Here is a 16,619-nt window from a genome sequence, read left to right as displayed (position 1 = left end):
TTCAGTAAACTGAAAGCTGGTGGTATGTGGGTGCAGGGCTAGTGCCCAATATGTACCACTAGCCCACACACCCCTGGTCCTCCCACCATCCCTAAGAACCACATACAAAGGAGTGTCCCCTATGTCATCCATTACCACCACAGGCTGACACAACTGAACCACATCCATCACCAGGGCTTCATTTATCTACACTCCTGGAAATGGAAAAAAGAACACATTGACACCGGTGTGTCAGACCCACCATACTTGCTCCGGACACTGCGAGAGGGCTGTACAAGCAATGATCACACGCAGGGCACAGCGGACACACCAGGAACCGCGGTGTTGGCCGTCGAATGGCGCTAGCTGCGCAGCATTTGTGCACTGCCGCCGTCAGTGTCAGCCAGTATGCCGTGGCATATGGAGCTCCATCGCAGTCTTTAACACTGGTAGCATGCCGCGACAGTGTGGACGTGAACCGTATGTGCAGTTGACGGACTTTGAGCGAGGGCGTATAGTGGGCATGCGGTAGGCCGGGTGAACGTACTGCCGAATTGCTCAACACATGGGGCATGAGGTCTCCACAGTACATCGATGTTGTCGCCAGTGGTCGGCGGAAGGTGCATGTGCCCGTCGACCTGCGACCAGACGACAGCGACGCACGGATGCACGCCAAGACCGTAGGATCCTAAGCAGTGCCGTAGGGGACCGCACCGCCACTTCCCAGCAAATTAGGGACACTGTTGCTCCTGGGGTATCGGCGAGGACCATTCTCAACCGTCTCCATGAAGCTGGGCTACGGTCCTGCACACCGTTAGGCCGTCTTCCGCTCACGCCCCAACATCGTGCAGCCCCCCTCCAGTGGTGTCGCGACAGGCGTGAATGGAGGGACGAATGGAGACGTGTCGTCTTCAGCGATGAGAGTCGCTTCTGCCTTGGTGCCAATGATGGTCGTATGCGTGTTTGGCACCGTGCAGATGAGCGCCACAATCAGGACTGCATACGACCGAGGCACACAGGGCCAACACCCGGCATCATGGTGTGGGGAGCGATCTCCTACACTGGCCGTACACCTCTGGTGATCGTCGAGGGGACACTGAATAGTGCACGGTACATCCAAACCGTCATCAAACCCATCGTTCTACCATTCCTAGACCGGCAAGGGAACTTGCTGTTCCAACAGGACAATGCACGTCCGCATGTATCCCGTGCCACCCAACGTGGTCTAGAAGGTGTAAGTCAACTACCCTGGCCAGCAAGATCTCTGGATCTGTCCCCCATTGAGCATGTTTGGGACTGGATGAAGCGTCGTCTCACGCGGTCTGCACGTCCAGCACGAACGCTGGTCCAACTGAGGCGCCAGGTGGAAATGGCATGGCAAGCCGTTCCACATGACTACATCCAACATCTCTACGATTGTCTCCATGGGAGAATAGCAGCCTGCATTGCTGCGGAAGGTGGATATACACTGTACTAGTGCCGACATTGTGCATGCTCTGTTGCCTGTGTCTATGTGCCTGTGGTTCTGTCAGTGTGATCATGTGATGTATCTGACCCCAGAAATGTGTCAATAAAGTTTCCCCTTCCTGGGACAATGAATTCGCGGTGTTCTTATTTCAATTTCCAGGAGTGTATCATCATGTCCTGTAATGGGGGACATCCTACCAAAGACCCTTCCCATGACTCCTAAAGGGGTTTCCGTCACCCACCCAACCTTCACAACATTGTAATCCATCCCTATGCTACCCACAATTCCAACCCCTTGCCTGTGGAAAACCCAGGCACATGACCTGTCCGATCCACTCACAAAACCCTTGTGCACTTCCTGTTCCAATCCAGTCACTGGTTTATTCTACCCCTTAAGAGGCCAGGCTACCTGTAATACCACGTCTGCTGCAATCATTGCACATATTTTCATAAAGGTACGAGTATCAACCAGTTGCCCACGATGATAAATGGCCACCAACAGACTGTGGGCAAGAGCAAAGTGACCACACTGTGGTACAACATGCAGCTGATTGTAACATGCTTGATATCAATGACTGCTGCATGACACAAGTTATATAAATCATTTCCCTCACGACAAGCTTTTCTGAACTGTGTAGGTGGAACTTATCCTTACAAAACATTCTGCACTTCTGATATTATCCCAGCCTCAACCTATGGTAACAGACTGTTCCCAGACCTTCCACCCTCACTGTTCTACACGTCCTCCCATTTCATATACCTCAAACCTTACTGCATGCAACTCTCTGACATTGCTCCCACTGGTCTTTTTTCCTCTTGCCTGCTCCTCTCCTTTTCTGTCCTCATATCTGACATCATTGAAGACTGGGTCAACATATTCCCTTCCCTTCCCTTCATGTGTCAGATCTCTTTTTCAAACTTGGGACCATTGCTTGAAGGTCTTCATGTTCACATTCCAAGAGTACATCTCTCTGTATATGGGACCAGTGAAACCCTATGTTGCATTTTCGTGTGGTCCAGACTTAAAAAACTGAAAGCTGAGTTAGATTCAGGATTGAGAAAAATGTTAAAACCCCCAAAATATGTGCAAAAACATATATAATTGGCATATATGATCAAAAATCATGATCCCCTCCAACACATTACATAAAATCTGTGTAAGTGATGGAAATTAAATGTACAATACAATGTTTATCCTATATTTTGTGGCAATAAACGTCATCAGTACTTACAAAAAATCATACATGTGTAACAGCAAGTAAAAACTCATCAAAACATTGAAATTAGTATCTGGGTACAAGCTAATTGGCCTATTTTCTGACATGACCACAAATTATATTTCAAAACACACATTTTTGAGAGATCTGCCCTTTGTGCTCACCTAGAGAAAAGCAAAAACTGATGAACATGCTGAACTAAACTGAAAACTCTGACATATGGTGAAAGGTGTTGGAATCTAATGTGAGGCTGTGTGTTTCCCTACTGTAACTAACGGAAATGAAACATAGGGCATACTCTGGTGGTGTGAGTGAAGTGATGTCTAGTGTATTGCTTGTAAGCTTTGCCTTGTTCATCATGCTGAGAGGAGAGTTTGTTTGCATCTGAATGAGCTAATGAAGTGATGTAAAAATGATATAGGAGAGCAATCATGGTGTATGTTGATATTTCAGTTGGTGAATAGAAATCGAGTTGATGTTAAAGTAGCTTAGCCCATCTAGGAAGGAAATAGTGACAGATTTCAACCTGGAACAAATCCTGCTCATGCACCGCCTTCCACAGCAAACAATTGCTCATTCCCCCACTGAAAGGATGGCCAGTACAGTCCAGAGTATCTATGCACTGTGTAAATTCTCTGGTCCATGCCATACAGTGCAAGAATAGAAACAATACAGAGTTTTGTGCTATCCCCACCACATTGTACCAGCTCTAGCCAAGTGACCAAAGAAAAGTCATAACTGGAAGGCAAGTCAGCAAGCGCTATGTGCCACCCATGTGCATGTTTATTTTGTTACGAAAGCTGTTTTTACTGCACTGGAGATATATCACAAACATGTCACCTTCGAAAGGATTTCCTGTAATTACATCAGTTAATGACACATTGATGAAAAAAGTCATCAGAAGATCTTAATATGAAAAATAGTTTTGTTCCTCATATTCAATATTTGCTTTGAATGTGTAGTTAGAGACATTGTATTACTGTACCAAAGGTCTCAGGTTCACAATTTGTTGTACGTAGATATTTTTTATTTTTCATGTTCACATTTATGATGGATTCTGAGACCAGCAATGCTATTTGTTTTCTTACTTGTCAGAAATATTTGACCTTTTTTTCAGCTTATGTTTTGACTTCCATGAGTGTGCTTCGGTGGAAACCTAAGACTATAGCTGAAAGTGCTGTGACTGAATGAGCAGCAATGACATTTAGGCAGGAAAATCCCTAAAAGCAGATCCCCATTTGATCAACCCTCCCTACTACCCTCTTGGAATCAGCAGGAGAATTCCAAGAGAATAAGAGTGTTTACTAATACAGGAAAATTTTATACATAAAATGTAAGGTTTCTAGTTTAGGCAACTTCAGCAAGTCCAGTTTAGGCAACTTCAGCAGGTCCAAATAAAACCTACACTTTGAAACAGAATAATTTTTGATCAAACATCTAAATCAAAATGTAAAAAAGTTTGACACAACAAATGCATCAAAGTACAAGAGAACTGCTGCGTGTAAATATCATATCAGACATTACCATGAGAAACACCAGTGTTTCATATAGTGCTATGCATTTACACTCTGTGTAAATAACTACATTTCAAATAATTTGTTCAGCATGCATTTGATAGCATTCATGATACAGGGCTTGTTTTTACCACTGTGCTAATGAACATTCATCTGTAAAGTACATCAAACGTTTCTTGTAGAAACTATTCTATAAGCTGCAGGTTTCACTTCATACACACATTTCACTGTATAAAATAATAATACAAAAAAACACTAAACATTATTTTCACAAAAAAGCACAATTATAACAAATAAATAAAATTTTCAGAGGAAAGATTTTTCACACATAAGTAGGCAAATTTTCAAAGAAGCATCAGTTCTTTAAATGGTCAATAAAAATCAACTATTTCCAATCTGGAAGTTAACTCAGTTTACATGCAAACAGGTCACACATCGTGTTTTCTCATTAGCCTTCCAGCTCTTATTTCAGCTTGGTTAGAGCTGCAACAACATGGTGAGGATGGTACAAAACTCCATGTTGTTTCCATTCTCACACTGTGCAGTCAACAGTGCATGGTCTTTGGCCCTCAGGTGTTTTACCTCAATTGCTTGTTTCTACTGGCAGTGTTTTGTAATTTGAAATAAAAATGAATGTTTTTGAATGTGAAGTTTTTGGGTACAAGTGCAATAGTTGCAAGACTCCAAAGCGGCATATCTCCAAAGCCCACCCACAACAGATGAAGGAAATGATACTTGTTGTTAAAAATCATGCATTGTAATGTGAAATACTTCCAAAATTAAAATATCAGATCACATACTACAAAGTAGTACCAGTAGTTCCTGTTCCAAAAGCATTTGATATTTGTGTCCATTCAATGTGCTGTTGATAAAATACAGTCCAATATGTTGGTTCCCCATGTAGCCACACTATACCTAAAGTGACCAAGGACATTGACAGTTGGTTTGCTGTAACCAGTTAACTCCACCATGGTTTGTGAATGCTGACTCTTCAAAAATAGTACCTCAGCTAAGAACATGGGGATTGTCTGTATTTGATGATGTGTCCATTCACAAAACACTAACTAGTTGTGGAAATCCTTGCCATGAAATTCTTGATACAGTGACATGAGCTCTGGCGAAGCAGTGTAGTGACAGCACTACCTGTGGACATGCAAGAATTGTGGTGAAATTGCTGTGCACTGATGTGTGAGTTGTGGTGCACTGCCACTAGTACAGCTATTTTGTTAGCTTCTCATGTAACACAACTGCTTCATTTCCTTTTACTGGTCTGTATGCTGCCATCAGACACAAAGTCATTCACAGCCTTGTCAAAGAATGAATAAGAGTGAGTTTTCCCTGGAAAACGCTTGGCTTACAGGGCAACAGTGGCCTCAACATTTCTCCTTCATTCTCCATAAATCAGGATCATTTCAATTTTTTCTTCTGTGGTTGGAACATTTATCGCCCACTCTCATGTCTGTTATCTAAATGATGGGTAGGTATGCAGGCAATAAACACTACAGAAGTATTGTAATGTTTAGAGCTGCTACCTGTTCTGCATCTGCAGAATATGTGAGCTCCGGTCGCAGCATGCAGCCTGTTACGATCCATTGTAATTCACTACATGGCCATGGTGTGCACTGCGTAGCCCTCTGTTTGATATGTCAGAGGATTGTTGCAAATAGGGTTTCCGATTATATGTTACGAAATACTGGCCTATTCTACAGATATTTAAGGGCCATTGAATAGCATGTCATAAATTATGATTGTTTACCCATTTCTGTTCCTCTGATTATAGTGCCACCTGTGGTAAAACAAAGGAAATGCTTCAGACAAAACATATGTAGATTTTTGTCATAGAATTGTAATCTGAAAAATGGGGAATGCAATTGAAGATTTCAAAGTTGCCTCCCCCACCGCAGACATACAGAGTAGGGAGGCAGGTCAAATGTGATATAGTTGGATGTCCCTCTCCAAGACAAACAAATTGGAATTATACCTTTTTTTGATGTGATGTGTAGTTTTTGAGATATTTCAATGTCTTCAGTTAAAATGAACAACCTGTATAAGGCATGACTTCACCTATCCAGGTACTCCCTGACCCTGTTGCTTTGACTCTCTGGAACCCTTAAAATACAAGAGCCCACAAATTGCAATTATGGTTTACTCAATAGCACATGTTACTCTTATGCCTTGCACTAGATTGTTATAACAGAAAGTCTCTTCTACTCTTCCTGTCTCTCTGCTGCCATTTCTTCTGGATGCAGAATGGATAACACTGTCTGCTATCATAGCCAAACGATGTCTGTGTTACAGATGACCACAACCCATCTTCACCATTACAGTTTAACTACCTGTTGCCTCCTGACTGTCATCAGCTTCATGGCATACTCTTCTACTACATGGCCTCTGTACTTTGGAACAGGAACTACTGGTACTACTTTGTAGTATGTGATCTAATATTTTAATTTTGGAAGTATTTCACATTACAATGCATGATTTTTAACAGCAAGTATCAATGTACTGCAAATCTGATGTGCTCACCTCAAGTCACAGACCAGAGAGGCACTTGCAGTTTTTCCCACATGCTACTGGCATCCTGTTTTGTAGTGCACCACAGACCCCTTAACTCAAAAAACCTCCTCTAGTGGCAGGAAATCCAAATGTGCTGCCATGTATGGCACAATCTCCCCTACCAAAACTCTTCTTTTTCCCCCACCATTTGATTGGGAGCAGCACATGCTGAAATGTAAATATACATAATGTCCACAGTGGTAGCAAAGGCAGTGCTTTGTAATCAAGCCACCAATGCAAACTATACAGCCATGTGCTTAATGCTGGCTGAAGTTGTGAAATGTGGCCCTACATTACTTTTCCATAATGAAGACTTCACTTTAGACCACGAACAGAGTCATAAAATCTGATAGGGCTCCCAAAAGTGCAGCAAAAGTTTATCCATCAATTTCACTGCAGTCATACCCATATTTTCAAAAGTTTGGAGATGCAGATGGTCTCCCACACTAAATACATTAGGATCTCTTCTCAGGTTATAAAAGCGTGTCTGCTTTTGGGTTACTACACTGTTCCTATATATTCTAATCTCCTTTTGGGATGTTTTGATTGGCACCAGATATTGGATAGACTGTAAATTTGCTGATGGAGAATTAGTCCTAAATGCAAACATCAGTCCTGTTGGGGGGGTCTTTCATGTTTAACGCTTCACAGTGTAAAACGTGTGCATTGGTTATTGCAGAATCTCATCCCAACATGTACGATCTAAATTAGTGGTTGCCAATTTTTTTAGATAAAGGACCAACACTAATATTGCAGAGAGGGGCCTTGGGCTTCATATGTACCAATCTTATTGTTAATTGGTAACTTACATAAATTAGATAATGTACATAAATATATGTTGAAATGAGGCCCCTGAGAAAAGTATTCCACTTGGTCTGCAAGATGTGTGAGACAGGTGAAATACCAAAAGACATTAAGAAGAATATAGTAATTCCAATTCTAAAGAGGTATTGATAAGTGTGAATATTATGAAACTATCATTAATAAGTCATGATTGCAAAATACAAATACAAATTATTTACAGCCGAATGGAAAAATTGCTAGAAACTCAACTCATGGAAGATCAGTTTGGATCCCAAAGAAATGTTAAGAACACACAAGGCAGTACTGACTCGATGGCATATCTTAAAAGATTGGTTAAGGAAAGGCAAACCTACATTTACAGCTATTGTAGATTTCTGACATTGTGAAGTGGAATTCTGAAGGTAGAAGGTAGCAGAAAAAGGTTAAATTCAACTTTTAGAGAGACCAGGCGGCAGTTATAAGAGTTGAGGGGCATGAAAGGAAAGCAGTGCTTGAGATTGGAAGTATGTTCAGGGAGAAAAATAAAGCCTTTGAGGCCTGTATTTCTGTCAGAGACAGGGAAGAACTTAGAAGAGCAGTTGAATGGAATCAACAGTGTTCTGAAAGGAGGATGTAATGAGAGAAAAAGGAAAAGGAATGTAGTCAAATTAAATCAGGCAGTTCTGGGGAATTAGATTAGGATAGGAAACAAGAAACAAAAAGCAGCAGATGAGTTTTGCTGTTAGGGTGCTAAAATAACTGCTGATCGCTGAAGCACAGTTATAAAATGCAGAATGACATTGACAAGAAAAGTGTTTCTGAAGAAGAGAAATTTGTTAACATCAAGTGTAGGTTTAGATGTCAGGCCATTTCTTTGAAGGTATGAAACTTGGAAGATGAACAGTTAAGACAAGAAGAGAATATAAGTTTCTGAAATGTGTTGCTAGAGAACAATGATGAAGATTAGATGAGGAGATCATGTAACTAATGATGAGGTACTAAACAGAACTGAGGAAAAAGAAATCTGTGGCGTAACTCTATTAAAAGAGAGGATTCATTGATAGATAGGACACATTCTAAGACATGAAGGGGGTGACAGTTTAGTATTGGAGGGAAGTGTGGAGGATAAAAATTGCACAGGGAGACCAAGACATGTATACAGTAAGCAGGTTGAAAAGGATGTAGGTTGCAGATGAAGTGACTTGCACAGGATAGATAGTATGGAGAATGACATCAAGATAGTCTTTGGACTGAAGACCATAAAAATCACACAAATTAGTTTTTATAGAAATTCTTCCAATCCATATGTGGCATACAGCAAACCAATGCTTAACAGAATTGGTTGAAAACAGTCCTGGTTGCAAATTTAGTTTTTTTATTTTTCAACGACATGTTTAGCTTTATTTAGGCATCTTCAGGTTATCTTTTCTAGAAGAACGTGAGAGACACCAAGATCTTCATAACGTGTTCCAGTTCACAGGAGCGAGTAACAGAATAAGATGGGGGCTCAGGTAGTAAGCAAATGATGGTTTAGGGTTGTACAGTATGGTGGTAGAGTGTCTTATTTCCAGCTCAGAATATTGATCCTTAAATGCTCTTTATGTGAACACTGTTGCATTATCAGATGAACATTATCAGCTAACACATTAGGGTAGTATGGCATGGTGGTAGACTGTCTAGTTCTGCATATTTTGATCAGTTGTCTTGTGATGATACAGTTAAATTCAAATGGCAACGTCTAAAAAATTTTTATTTATTTAAACAGTATCGAGTGAAAATTGACCGAGTAAAGTGATCAGTCTTATACAAAAGGTTAGTGTTAACGAAATCTAGACACATCAAAAAAGTTCTGCGTCACCCAGGTTCCCAGAACTCCTGAAGACAGACGTTGACTGTGGATATTGTATCACAGACACAGTCCCTTTGCCTGTTCAGAGATGTCACTAAACCTGCCCAAAGGTGTTAACAACCACGCATGAGCAGCACCTATTAGATGGAGGGGGTCCAATGCCCAATCAATTCCAGTCATCCCACCAGGAAGAAGGTACACAGCTCATGCTGTCTGTAGTTCAACCACACCCAAATGGTTGATACCGCAGTTCAATCATGTCCACATTTGTGCCAGGAAGGGCTCTCAACAAGGGAAGTGTCCATGCAACTCAGAGTGAACCAAAGCAATGTGGTTCAGATATGGAGGAGATACAGAGAGACAGAAACTGTCGATGACATGCCTCCCTCAGACTGCCCAAGGGCTACTACTGCTGTGGATGACTGCTACCTATGGATTATGGCTTGGAGGAACCCTGACAGCAATGCCACCATGTTGAATAATGCTTCTAGTGCAGCTACAGGTCATTTGCGTTACTACTCAAACTGTCCGCAATAGACTGCATGATGCTCAACTTCACTCCCGGCGTCCACGGCGAGGTCCATCTTTGCAACCAAAACACCACGCAGTGCGGTACTGATGCGCCCAACAACATACCGAATGGACCGCTCAGGGTTGGCATCACGTTCTCTTCACCGATAAGTGTCGCATAAGCCTTCAACTAGACAGTTGTCAGAGACATGTTTCGAGGCAACCCAGTCCGGCTGAACGACTTAGACACACTGTCCATCGAGTGCAGCAACGTGGAAGTTCCCTGACGTGTTGGGGTGGCATTATGTGGGGCCGATATACATCGCTGGTGGTCATGGAAGGCACTGTAACAGCTGTATAATATGTGAATGCCACCCTCCAACTGATAGTGCAACACTATCGGCAGCATATTGCCAAGGCATTCATCTTCATGGATGATAATTCGCGCCCCCATCATGCACATGTTGTGAATGACTTCCTTGAAAACAACGGAATCGCTCAACTAGAGTGGCCAGCATGTTCTCCAGACATGCTCCCTATCGATATGCCTGGGATAGATTGAAAAAGGCTGTTTATGAACGATGTGACCCAACAACCACTCTGAGGGACCTATGCCAAATCCCAATTGAGGAGTGGGACAATTTGGACCAACAGTGCCTTGATGAACTTGTGGATCGTATGCCATGACGAATACAGGCATGAATCAATGCAAGAGGCCATGCTACTGGGTATTGGCGGTACCGGTGTGTACAGATATCTGCAACACCACCTCTGAAGTTCTCGATGTATGGTGGGACAACATGCACTGTATGGATTTCATGAGCTATAAAAACGGCGAAAATGATGTTTACGTTGATCTTCATACCAGTTTCCTGTACATGTTCTGGAACTCTCGGAATTGAGGTGATGATATGTGTATGTAACCATTTCCAAATCCAAAAGTGTGATTCCTGTGATAAACGTTCGTTGAAAGGAGAAAGTATTTTGAGGAAAATTAATAATTTTATTAAAAATAAAATATAAAAATAAATGCAAATTAACAAATGTACTGACTGGAACATTCGAATGATATTGAAACATGTAAGTCAGTTAAACGAAATGAAATGATAGAGGTAGGAGAACTCTATGGGTTTTGATCGACAGTCTTCCGGATGACCTTGATGCAAACACCACAAGGGAGAAAAAGAATAGAAAACCATTCCCAGTTACAGTCGGGCCTTAACAGTGTACGTATTGTGGCGTGCCATGTCTGACGATGTTTGCCTACAGCAGTAACAGTTGGGTGCAAAAGTGTATAATACTGTATTTGGTGTGGCAGTGGTTTATAGTTCCTCAAATTATCTACAATTTATTGTGTGTCAGAAAGCAAGAATATCCAACTGGTTTTATATGATAGAATATGGAGCTGATGATACAGCAACTTAACATAGCTACCACACGTGGTTGGTAGTAAATTAATTACTTCCATCACTATAGACGTGATGAGCCTATCCACATTTTCATACAGCAAGCACCAAGTTCAACACCGATGTGACTGCAAGTAGCCAGGGTAGACATTTTCGTATTAACAGTCTTTAGCAGTTTATCAGAATGCTACATCAACCCCATGGTTTGCCAAAGTTCTAGTATGACTTTGTTAGTAGTATTTGTTTGAATCATTGTCCCAAAGTCATATACCGATCCAGCGCTCCCTCCCATTTCGTTAAATGTAATTTTTGTGTCACTCTGTATGGTATAAAGAAAGTAGTTCATTAATCTTCATGTTACAACAATCTTGAGGTGGCATATATAAGTAACTTCCAAGAATAATCATTCACTTTCAATTTGAAGAGACAAGAAGTATGGTCGCTTTGATATGTCAAGGTAAAGTACAATTTAATGGGATTTCTTACCTTTATATTTGTTTTATCAGCATATCAATTTTACATAATTATTCAGAGAAAAAATAGCAGCCATTAGGCCACATAAGAATATCTCAATCTACCTCCATCTTGTTTCCAAGTATAATTGTTGCCACAGAAGTCATTAAAGTAAATTTACTTCTCACACATTTAAAGAAATATAAACTGAAATAAAGTACTGAAATTGTTCCTTCAGAGCTGGGGGCCAAAATAGTCTTCATAGATATAATTTTCCTTCAATGGATCTGTCACACGGTAAGGCTACATAGCTGCAAGTTGTTTGCTGCAGGGGTGCGGATAAAACCAATTCCAGGCAGGTTATCTAAAGTGTTGTGTGTTTAATAACTTGTGTGGTTTATCAATCCTGAAAATCGAACCCCATTATCCACACCTCTCTTTGGAGAGAAGTTTAAAAGTTAGAAAGGTGCTTTGCTAATTCAGTTAAGTAACACATGCCAAAATTTGAATGAGAGATTGTCGTTATTGCTAGTAAAAATAGTGCAATAGACTGCAGTTTTAATGAAAATGCTCTACTGGGCCGCCGGCCGCTGTGGCCGTACGGTTCTAGGCGCTTCAGTCCGGAACCGTGCTTCTCCTATGGTCGCAGGTTCGAATCGTGCCTCTGGCATGGATGTGTCTGATGTCCTTAGGTTATTTATGTTTAAGTAGTTCTACGTCTAGCGGACTGATGGCCTCAGATGTTAAGTCCCATAGTGCTTAGAGCCATTTGAACCATTCTACTGGGCCAATAAAAGCTGTATTTTTCTGAGAAGTCAGTGCGGAAGGGACGAAGGTTCTTCTCTTTTGGATTGCACTCTCAGCAGGTTGCGGTACAAGCGCGGGGTGCCGTAAACCCGACCCCATATACACACTCAAATTTCCATAGCGCGACCTACGTTACAGAACGACACAAAAATTTTTCTGCACATTTTAGTTCCGTATCAAGCGGTATTAGTGAGTCGTACAGCTAAATATTGTCACATTCATAGTTAAAAAGCATTCCTTTCCCTGACACGTAACGTTAAAAACAGTTCGATTACACGCGATTCTGACGTTTAAATACAAAAGCAAATCGGTAACATGGACGAAGTGCAACAGGAAGATTATGTATTTCTAAATTTCTGGTGACATGGTGCTCCATTGCAGACTGTTAATGAAAGTATGAGCGTATGGAATAAGTCCACAGAAATGTGAGTACATCTACATCTACATCCATACTCCGCAAGCCACCTGACGGTGTGTGGCGGAGGTTGCTTGAGTACCTCTATCGGTTCTACCTTATATTCCAGTCTCGTATTGTTCGCGGAAAGAACGATTGTCAGTATGCCTCTGTGTGGGCTCTAATCTCTCTGATTTTATACTCATGGTCTCTTCGTGAAATATACGTAGGAGGGAGCAATATACTGCTTGACTCTTGGGTGAAGGTATGTTCTCGAAACTTCAACAAAAGCCCGTACCGAGCTACTGAGCGTCTCTCCTGCAGAATCTTCCACTGGAGTTTATCTACCATCTCCGTAACGCTTTTGCGATTACTAAATGATCCTGTAACGAAGCGCGTTGCTCTCCGTTGGATCTTCTCTATCTCTTCTCTGGTACGGACCCCCACTGCTGAACAGTATTCAAGCAGTGGGCGAACAAGCGTACTGTAAGCTACTTCCTTTGTTTTCGGAGTGCATTTCCTTAGGATTCTTCCAATGAATCTCTGTCTGGCATCTGCTTTACCGACCATCAACTTTATATGATCATTCCATTTTAAATCACTCCTAATGGCGTTAACTGCTTCCAGTTGCTTACCTGCTATATTGTACCTAAACGATAAGGGATCTTTCTTTCTATGTACTCGCAGCACATTACACTTGTCTACATTGAGATTCAATTGCCATTCCCTGCACCATGCGTCAATTCGCTACAATTTCAGTGCAATTTCTATTGTTACAACCTCTAGATATACCACAGCATCAGCCGCAAAAAGCCTCAGGAACTTCCGGTGTCATCCACAAGGTCATTTATGAATGTTATGAATGGCAACGGTCCTACGACACTCCCGTGCATCACACCCGAAATCACTCTTACTTCGAAAGACTTCTCTCCATTGAAAATGACATGCTGCGTTCTGTTATCTAGGAACTCTAGTTTGAAGGCTTCTTAAGTAACAAAAACCAGTATGTTGTCCTCGACAGCGAATGTTCTCTGTGTGACATCCATTCATCAGAGACAATGGTATCACCAGGAGTGCCCAAGAAAGTATGTCAGGACCGCTGTTGTTCTCTGTATACATGAATGGTTTGGCGGACAAGGTGGGCAGCAGTCTGTGGTTGTTTGCTGATGATGCCGTGGTGTACAGCAAGTTGTTGAAGTTGAGTGACTGTAGGAAGAAACAGGACGACTTAGATAGAATTTCCAGTTGGTTTGATGAATGGCAGGCATCCATAAATGTGGATGAGTAGGATGAAGATACCTGTAATGTTGAGTTACAGTATTACTAGTGTCCTGCTTAACCCATTAAAGTCATTTAAATACCTTGGCATAACGTTGCACAGCAATATGAAAGGGAACGAGCACGTGAGAACTGGGGTAGAGTTCAGACAACATGTAAATACACTCCTGGAAATGGAAGAAAGAACACATTGACACCGGTGTGTCAGACCCACCATACTTGCTCCGGACACTGCGAGAGGGCTGTACAAGCAATGCTCACACGCACGGCACAGCGGACACACCAGGAACCGCGGTGTTGGCCGTCGAATGGCGCTAGCTGCGCAGCATTTGTGCACCGCCGCCGTCAGTGTCAGCCAGTATGCCGTGGCATACGGAGCTCCATCGCAGTCTTTAACACTGGTAGCATGCCGCGACAGCGTGGACGTGAACCGTATGTGCAGTTGATGGACTTTGAGCGAGGGCGTATAGTGGGCATGCGGGAGGCCGGGTGGACGTACCGCCGAATTGCTCAACACGTGGGGCGTGAGGTCTCCACAGTACATCGATGTTGTCGCCAGTGGTCGGCGGAAGGTGCACGTGCCCGTCGCCCTGCGACCGGACCGCAGCGACGCACGGATGCACGCCAAGACCGTAGGATCCTACGCAGTGCCCTAGGGGACCGCACCGCCACTTCCCAGCAAATTAGGGACACTGTTGCTCCTGGGGCATCGGCGAGGACCATTCGCAACCGTCTCCATGAAACTGGGCTACGGTCCCACACACCGTTAGGGCGTCTTCCGCTCACGCCCCAACATCGTGCAGCCCGCCTCCAGTGGTGTCGCGACAGTCGTGAATGGAGGGACGAATGGAGACGTGTCGTCTTCAGCGATGAGAGTCGCTTCTGCCTTGGTGCCAATGATGGTCGTATGCGTGTTTGGCGCCGTGCAGGTGAGCGCCACAATCAGGACTGCATACGACCGAGGCACACAGGGCCAACACCCGGCATCATGGTGTGGGGAGCGATCTCCTACACTGGCCGTACACCTCTGGTGATCGTCGAGGGGACACTGAATAGTGCACGGTACATCCAAACCGTCATCGAACCCATCGTTCTACCATTCCTAGACCGGCAAGGGAACTTGCTGTTCCAACAGGACAATGCACGTCCGCATGTATCCCGTGCCACCCAACGTGCTCTAGAAGGTGTAAGTCAACTACCCTGGCCAGCAAGATCTCCGGATCTGTCCCCCATTGAGCATGTTTGAGACTGGATGGAGTGTCGTCTCACGCGGTCTGCACGTCCAGCACGAACGCTGGTCCAACTGAGGCGCCAGATGGAAATGGCATGGCAAGCCGTTCCGCAGGACTACATCCAGCATCTCTACGATCGTCTCCATGGGAGAATAGCAGCCTGCATTGCTGCGAAAGGTGGATATACACTGTACTAGTGCCGACATTGTGCATGCTCTGTTGCCTGTGTCTATGTGCCTGTGGTTCTGTCAGTGTGATCATGTGATGTATCTGACCCCAGGAATGTGTCAATAAAATTTCCCCTTCCTGGGACAATGAATTCACGGTGTTCTTATTTCAATTTCCAGGAGTGTATTAGGGGGGTAATTCAGGAACTCAAATGGGAACCCCTGGAGGGAAGGCGACGTTTTTTTTGAAGAAATACAATAAAGAAAATTCAGAGAACTAGCATTTGAAGTTGACTGCTGACTGGTTCTACTGCTGACAACATACATTGCACGTAAGGACCACAATGATATTATACCAGCAAATAGAGCTCAAATGGAGTGCGAGTGGAACAGGAAAGGAGTACAGCCTACTCTCTGCCACACACCCTAGAGTGACTTGCAGAGTATCTGTGTAGATATAGATGAAACAACTTTCTGTCTTATGAAGAGGTACTGTCGCATTGTGATAGAAATGCATGTGTGACTGGTGTGTTTCCTAGGTCTATGGTCTGTTGTACCTCGCCTCAGTGAGCCAGTTTCATAGCATGAGTAACAGATGATGAATTATTAATAATATGTATATTAGGTCAGATAATAGAAGTTCTATAAAGTATTCGAGTTCTGAAGTTTATAAGTGTGATAACATTACATGTGAAATTTAATTCAAAAAAGTCTAGAAATTAATTAATCCACTTTTGTGCGTATAGCAAAATAATTACGAAAATGATTGTATTAATTTGTGAATGAGAATGTGTTCACAATTTTTGATTTGTTCAAAATCCTTAACACCGAAGGTGTGTGGACTGAAAATTAAATCTAAGTATATAATTTCTTCTTTAACATTAGTATTCTGTATTTTGTTTTAATGATAGGTTCCACACCCACTAACCTCTAAGTCTTGGGCGTATCGAGTGTCTCATTGCTGCATAATATTGTCTTAATTTGCAGCCAACGAGTATTGAAATTCA

This window comes from Schistocerca gregaria, chromosome 2, assembly GCF_023897955.1.
Source record: "Schistocerca gregaria isolate iqSchGreg1 chromosome 2, iqSchGreg1.2, whole genome shotgun sequence".
Taxonomy (NCBI): Eukaryota; Metazoa; Arthropoda; class Insecta; order Orthoptera; family Acrididae; genus Schistocerca; species Schistocerca gregaria.
Note: the sequence above shows the minus strand (reverse complement) of the source record.